The sequence below is a fragment of the Notolepis coatsorum genome, assembly GCF_963971535.1.
Source record: "Notolepis coatsorum genome assembly, chromosome: 12".
NCBI lineage: Eukaryota > Metazoa > Chordata > Actinopteri > Aulopiformes > Paralepididae > Notolepis > Notolepis coatsorum.
Window position 1 is genome coordinate 24,561,960 of NC_140176.1, and position 8,811 is coordinate 24,570,770.

An 8,811-nucleotide genomic window follows, 5' to 3' on the forward strand; every position below is an offset into this window, starting at 1 on the left:
CATTCATTCATTCATTCAGATAAGGCAGGTGAAGGGCTTTGTAGGTGAGGACCAGGAGAAGATCACATTCAACTGAAAGTGATTGTTTATGTTTCCACAGGCTTAAATGGAACTTTTGTCTTTATGATTCTCTTAGTGGATGTGCCCATTAAGTGCAAGTCCTCTCCATCTTCCCCGATGAAAACAGCATACAAGATGGATCGCTCAGCTCTATCGTGTGACCACAGGGTAAGATCCATTTTGCACATGTTCTCCCATCACCATCACTCATAGTTCATGAAAAACATCTTACATTTACATTTTGCCATTTAGCTGACGCTTTTATCCAAAGCGACTTACAAGTTTTGTACAACAAGACAGCAGGAAGGGTATCTTGTTGAACAAAGTGAAGGTGAACATTAAAGAAATTAAAGTACCTAAAAAAAACACTGTGGTAATCACATTAGCACAGAGTTGTTTCTTTTTTCTTTTTCCAATACTGGAGTAAAATACATTACTTTTTTTATAAAAATAAAATTATATATGCACGAATGGGAAAGTTGCAGAATATTTTTCATCTAAAAGCTTTACCCATCAAGAATCTCTAGGGTATATACCCGTATATGATATACACAAAAAGTAAAGGAGCACTTCGCCAAAATATAGGTATTGCTATTGTTTCATCTACATAATTTCATGGTATAAAATACCAATAAATAATGTTCACTTTGCTCTGTTGCAACTAAAGGGAAGATGATTTGTTTGTATTTCATGTCCATGTTCAAGTTCACCTCATATCATTGTCATTTTCATTTCATCGTTTGTCACCATCTCACACTCTTTACTCCATATTCAGTGTAATAACCTGACAGAGGAGGCGGAGAAGAGGGAAGAGGTGCTTTGAAAACAGGTAAAGGAGCGCCTGTCTCTTCTCAGTTCCCAGACGAGGTCTACACAGGAGGAAGACGCAAGAGTGCCATGGCCCTGCGCTGGGAGGCCGGGGAGTTCGCGAGCAACGACTGAACGGGAACGGGACCAGCACTGTGCGGGTGGGAGGCGCCAAACGTCCACCTTCCGCTCTTTCGGCTGACTTCAGACGCAATCGCTGCAAACCCATGTCTGTGTTCCATGTCGCGGCATAACCCAACGCTCTGCTTCTGTTTCTACGATGCCTTGGTCAGAAGAGCAAGACAGTGTTTGTGGCCACACTAGATACAAAAATTATTACAACAACAACATAGATGATGATTGAGAGATGCTTAAACTATCAATTTATTGGTGTTACAGGGTAAAGGAGAATAATGGTGTCACTTAGATTTATAACCAATTTACTACCATCTACGTCCGGTTTACATTTTCCTCGATCACCTTGCAGTGCATGCTGTATGTAAAAAAAAAAGAAAATTCAACGTTTCAACATACTCGTTTTTTTGTGTGCAAACTTTACAGTGTCAAACCTAGCTTGGAAATGAACTGTTGTCCCTGTAAACAAAGTCACCGTAACTCATTGAGCGCCAATAACAAGATATCTCGTTTCTGAGAGACAACGCTTGAGCGCCAGAAATGAGATATCTCGTTTTTAGTTCATTTTTTTCTATTTTCTTATTCTAAACACTCGCGTGGGCCTTTGTGAGTGTGGCTGGGACCTGCAATGACGATTGAATCCCGACAGGTGGCAGTATCGCCTACCTTATGAACTGCATGGGCCAGTTCAGTGAGAGCAATGATTACTAGGGATCACTAGGGCAGCAGTGGCATGGCAGCAGTGAGCAAACTACAGCAATCTAACGTTCGATAAGGGCGATCGCCTAGAGCGAACTATTGGATATTATGAAGAAGACCGTTTCCACCAGACTATGTTGGACTCAGCACTTCTGGTAAATCATAAATATACTATAGTCAAACCGGCCGATGAGGAAACCTATTCGGGTCTGGCCCGAGCAGACTGTAGAAGAAGAAGACAACAGATGAGGGCCACCTAACGTTATATGTATTGATCCTGTTGATTCAAGACACATGGAGCGAGAGTGGAGTACCTTCTGACAAATTTGACTGAACCCCATCATAAAACATGCTTTTGTAATGATCGCAGCGTCGAAAAACGACCCCCCCCCCCCCCCCCCCGATGGCTTTGTGAAGAAACATATGGTCGTGTACCTTCTGACAAAGGTAACGTCTATTTTACATCTATTTTAGCGAACCCCATCATAAAACATGCTTTTGTAATGATCGCATCGGAAAACGACCCCCCCCCTCCCCCCCGATGGCTTTGTGAAGAAACATGGTCGTGTTTACCTTTGACCTGGCAATAATATAGGTTTCAGGCGAGCAGCCGCGAGATTTGCAAAACACTATATCTCACGATCTAGAAAACCAGCCTGGATTATTGTGAAACGGGGTGATTTTTTTGCGTGGTATAGCGCACAAACGAAGGTATGTAGAAATAAACAGTTTTGTCCCTGTTGGGAGTATAAATAGTGCCTGTCAAATGAGCCATACTATTGTCTCCATAGCTATAATATAGAATATACGATGGGTCCGCAAACATCGTGAAAATGGTCAATAACGCTTGCACCAGCGAGTAAAGATGGAAAAACAGCGTGGCAGTCAATGAGTTAAACACGAGGACATACTATGTGACAATAAAGTCTGTAAAGACGATGTGCTTTTTAAGGAATAATTTCCTGAAGGAAGCGTCCATTTCCTCCTGGCGTCAGGTGATTGACAGAGCGTAACGTAAACACGTTTTACCTGTAGGGGTGGGCCTTAAAAACAAAACACAGTCGCTGGTACAGCGGGAGGTGTCTGAATGTGCAAGGCTCCACTCTGGAACAAATAACAGCTTTATGGGGCCAAAACTTAAGGCTTTATGTTTCTTTGTGATGGATAATGGATGCGTCTATGGGAGTTGTTGTTCATACTGTACAAGAATGAACGGCAGAAAAATGGCTTTTTCTGAAGGTAGGCAAACAAACCCTGATATATCCAACTGTATGCAGACAGCACCAGGAATACTGTAAAGACAACCTACTATATAGACAATTGGCACAGACTTAAACAATAAAAAAATAAATCTGTATTATCTCTAAAGGACCGTCAGGAACTGTAGAAACTAAGATGGCTTCCAGTAGTTGTGTTCTTGATCTCTGGTTCAAGTTTGGGTCATGAAATTACCAGTTAGATGATTTGTTGAGGTTAAAGGGGCACTTCACCAAATAACAATGCTGATTTATTTTGCACATAATCTCACACTTTCATTTAGTTTGACCGTTTGAGTTTAAATATGGCCCCCAATGATGTCATCAGGGACATTAAATCCTTGTGTTGTGTTAATTACAGCTTAATGAAATTATGTAGTTGAATGTAATTAACACAACACAAGGATTCAATGTCCCCGATGGCATCACTGGTGGCTATATTCAAACTAATTTACTCTACAATAACTGTCAAACTAAATTAATATGTGCAAAACTGTTTTAGAGTGTTTGGATGTGTGTGAGACTATGTGCAAAATAAATCATATTTTTTTTGTGAAGTGCCCCTTTAGGTTGAGTCTGCAAAACATTTACAAGGGAATTCAAATAGTTTTTCAAGTGTCTGTTTGCCAAGATGCCTGAATGTTTAATGAATGTATTGTTGAGTCTGTTTGCTAACATTTTCTCGACACTCTAAATGTAAATCAGATTTGAAAACATATTTTGATGTAACGTCTCAATAAAGGCAAAAGCTATATTGTTATATGTAAATGTATATTTATTGTATTTTCATACTGTGCTTTTATTCGATGTGAATCGCAGAAAAGGGCATAAAAACAGCACATCCCAATAAAGGGGAGTTTCTCTCAATGTAATGTTATTATGTAATGTAATGTTATTCTTATGACCTGGGACAGCACAATTAGTAATTGACCCATCTCAAACCCTGCCCGCCCTTAGGCTGGTAAAGCTATGCCTCCTAAAATGTGAATCGGAAATACAGAAATACCGGCTACAGGCTTTCCGGTTTCCGGGCACCCCCTGATCTGTTTATAGTCCCCAGCGAAACAAACAACAAGCAGGTCTGTCAGCCTGTCGAGGGAGGCGATAACGAGGTTGTTTCTGGGGGGAATACATTTTCATGAGCACCGTGTCGTGATTTCAGGGGCGGGACTTCCTACCTGATATCCACTTTCGGCCGTAGTGCTTTACCAGGCTTTATCTCTCGAGATAAAGCTGGGAACGAGGTTAGCCCGCCCTTGGGAACCAACAGTTGTGATTGGAGGATCAAGTTTGTCCGAGGGAAGCAACAGTTGTGATTGGAGGATCAAGAAAAGAGGGTGGGGCTTGAGATAGGCCAATGTGAACATGACTTTCTCTCTCCCAATACATCAGACCGGCAAATCCGGGTAATTTGCCTTTTTCGAGGCCGTGCCTACTTTTGGGGGAGATACAGACACTGTTCCTATTGACCATTGCATGTTAAAGGAACATGCCAACATTTATGGGAAATGCTTAGTTACCATCTTACCATCCAGAGTCAGACAAGAAGATGGATACCAGTTTCCTCTCTGTGCATTCAGTAGAAAGCTATCTGGCTGCATGTTAGCCTAGCTTAGCACAAAGCTATTTTCCCAAAATGTTGCCGTGTTCCTTTAAGTCAAGCAATTACTTTCCAACACTGGCCACCATTGTTCACCATTGTGAAACGCTTATGAATCTCTTAAAAGGGACTTAAAAGAGGTAATGACTGTTTCTGGGCCTTGATAGTCTTTGGGATGCTTTATATCCTTGTGTTTTGTCCTAAAGTTGGAGTTTATGAACAAACACCATCCAATCCCTGTTTATTCCTTGAGTTCCTTGTTTTCCCCCAAAAAAGAGGCGAGGCAATCAGAAGTCAGTACAGATGACGTGTTGGCGGTCTGATGTACACAAGAAACTAAGACTTACCTGTGATGTCGTACACATTCACAACAAATGAGAAACTGACTGTGTTGTTGTACATACAAAGAATGTTACCTCAGCGCTCAGTTCCTAATGTGAAATCAATCCCCAGATCAATCACACACTTTTTCCATCTCTTCCGACTCGTTCTTGACGGATTCCTTTTTTTTTTAACTACGTTTCTGGCTAAAGGAACATTTAGTCAACATTCACTTTTTCACAGCACAGACACTGTCCTACTGCATAATAATAACACATTTTTTTCTCCAACATCTTAAAATTCATTAGTATCCCCCTTTAATCAGTCGAATGGTGACTTGATATCCCTGTATACAGAAAGATAAGTGTTTGCCTTTTTAACGGCAATATTCATTTCAATTCACTTTTCTACAAAGTGTTCTTGATTCCCTTTAAAAACGCATGCACTTATTTTCTGTAAGATCTCGTTTGAAGGTGCATTTTCTAAAGTCTGAAACAATGTTATTTTCAACTATGGAATGTTTTATTGCTACCTACAAAATGCATACAATTTTATAATCTTCTCTAGAAAGCAGCTGTTGTGAAAGAGCTTGTTACAACCTTAAATGCATCGCTTTGCGAGCCGTTTGTATGCTTATTGTTACAGTATGGCTTACTGTACGAGTCACCCAAGTTGCTTGCTGATATAATAAGAAAATGTATGAGAAAATTACTTGCTGTGTGAGAGAGGCTTCGGTGCATTTAGCAAAGTAGCATAAGTAGGCGATTCTTTCTTTGTTATTCTTCAAGCAAGTGTTCAAGTAATATAGTGCAACAATAAAATATATATATGAATAATTCTTGTCTATCTTTGTGTCTCGGAGTCAAGGGGCGGGGTGGGGGGGGGGGGGTGTAAGACAGGTTTGTAAGGTGATAATTAGAATTTAGAGGTATTCATGTCACAGATATTAATAGATATGGTGGCAGTGTATCACACCTGGGTTTAAACCCCCGGATCTCCCGAATGGGTAGCAAAACATCTAAGATGACAAGAGAGAAATCCTTGAGCTCCAAAGACAGTGAATAGTAGAACGACTCCTAGGACACTATGACTGATTGATTGATTGATTGATTGATTGATTGATTGATTGATTGATTGATTGATTGATTGATTGATTGATTGATTGATTGATTGATTGAAAACTTTATTAACAGATTGCAGAATGGGTACAATACAGTACGGCTCAATACAAACAATTGTTAAGGGGATGCAGACCAGAAAAAGACTTTCGTCTTGTTTACATTTTCAATTCATCAAGACATTTATGACATACTGTACATGACATACAGATCTATACAGTACTGTTTCATCATGACATTTATGACATGCAAGACATACAAATATACAGTACTGTTTACGAGAAAGAGATCATAAAAATATATATATATACATTCGAGGGGGAAGAAACTGTACATTGGAGGGGGTTGGGTGGGTGGGTTGGACATTTACCGGGGCCAGTGGCTGCAGTTTCTAATTGCAGCCACCTGTAGGTGCTCTTTGAGAGCGGTTTTGAAGGAGGGTAGGGATTCACATTATTTTACGGCTGTGGGTAGGGCGTTCCACATTGTTGTGGCATAATTGCTAAACGTGTTTAGTCCCTTGTTTGAGCCGAATCTGGGTTGAACATGATTTGTGGAACTCCCTCTGGTGTTGTGGTCGTGGAATTCACTGACCTTTGGGAAGTATTTCGACATGTGACAGTACGACTCCTAGGACACCATGACAGTACACATGGTGACTTTACTGGGGGACGGCCCTCAGAGGGTGTGACTACCCAGGGCCCCACGCTGGGGGACGGCCCCCCAGAGGCATCTCTACAATTCGTAGCTGCATTTCTGCAGACCCCTCTCTGATTGGTTGAGCGAAGCCCCTCTCTGATTGGAAATGTACTACCAGATTCGCGTATAACGTTATTTCGCGTGACTTCGTGGTTTATTCATAACGTTATGCACATTTCACAACACAGCCAGCTGTCAGAAACTGTACATTGTAACGTTGTTATTTCCCGGCCTGCCCATTTGATGTTCCCAAATCATATTCAGAAAGTATCACAGAGACTTCTATTGACCAAGGAATTAGTTATTATTAGTAAGACACAACATTTCCGTAGCAATTGACCACCAGACTCTTTCTCTTAAGGCATTAACTGGGGTAATTAATATAAATGTTATATTGTAACTGTCTAGTTACACATTGGTTCCGAAACATGTATGTTAATTAAAATTTTGAATCTGAGAGAGCTCTGGTCAGCAAAGCTGGCGAGCGATTATTATTGGTTTTAATGACAAACCAATTACATAATCCTATCCAACATATGTGTAAAGGCACACACAACATATTCCAGTTAACGGTATATATTTTTAATGATTCGTTATGACGTAATCAATACTTCCATGCGTATAAATTGCGTTCGCGACCTCCATGTTTTGGGGCTATTCATCAGAAAACTCGGATCCGGGATTCGGCTCCCATCCGTCGGGCAACAACTGTGGGTTTTCAGCCTCTCTCTCTGGAGCTTAAAGGGGAACTCCAACATTTTGGGAAATTAGCTTATTTAACATCTTCCCTGGAGTTAGACAAGAAGATACATACCTTTTTTGTCTCTGTGCGTGCATTTTAGCTTTGGGAATAGACGCTCCGTTAGCGTAGCTTAGCTTCATCACTGGAAGTGGGGGAGGGTTTGAGCCTTACAGTGCCTTACAGTGTATTGCAAGGTCTGACATTGACCAAACTTGATATGCATGACCTTGGTGGGCTCTAGGTCAACTCCTGAAAAGGGGGTCAATGTCAGACCTTGCAATCAAAAGTTAGGGGGCACACTGAAATTATGGCAAGGGTTATTAGCCCCCTAACTTTTGATTGCAAAGTCTGACATTGACCCCCTTTTCAGGAGTTGACCTAGAGCCCACCAAGGTCATGCATATCAAGTTTGGTCAATGTCAGACCTTGCAATACACTGTAAGGCACTGTAAGGCTCAAACCCTCCCCCACTTCCAGTGATGAAGCTAAGCTACGCTAACGGAGCGTCTATTCCCAAAGCTAAAATGCACGCACAGAGACAAAAAAGGTATGTATCTTCTTGTCTAACTCCAGGGAAGATGTTAAATAAGCTAATTTCCCAAAATGTTGGAGTTTTCCTTTAACGGAGTTTCGACTCCTGGCTGCGTGTTGCTTTCTAACAGCGGAGGAGTGCAAGAATGTGACAATTTGACCATGTGACCGCGGCAACGCGGGAGAGCGGCAGTGCGGAAATAGGCTGTCTATTGCCATTCTCTAAGACAAACGCTAACCTTAACCAGCTCCTTAACAGCGCCTAAACTTAACCGTTCTAACCTTAACCAACTCCGAAACAATGCCTAACCTTAACCATGCCTAACCTTAACCTTAACCATAGAAAGAATATTGCCATTCTCTAAGACAAACTCTAACCTTAACCAGCTCCTTAACAGCGCCTAAACTTAACCGTTCTAACCTTAACCAACTCCGAAACAATGCCTAACCTTAACCTTAACCATGCCTAACCTTAACCGGCGAAAGAATACACGTTAAAAAAAAAAATTGATGGGATTCGAACTTGTCAACAACGGACCGCAGGACCGCAGGACCGCTGCGCTGCCAGGTGAGCTGAGCTTCGAATGAAAATCATGGCGGATTAGGGCAGTTACATAATGCCGCAAGCTCTGCCGCTCCGCTCCGCGGCAGAGCGCGCTCTGCGGTTGCCGCGCCAGCCGCGGGGCGTGTCGCAGCCAATCAGGGAAAACGCGGAAGCAACGGCAGCACTGCTCCGCTGTTATTAAGCAATAGGCCTCCTGCCTAGAGCTTGTTGCGGCTCATGCGCATGCGCGCGCTCGGCCAATCAGAGAGGGGTCTGCAGAAATGGCCTCAACCAATCAG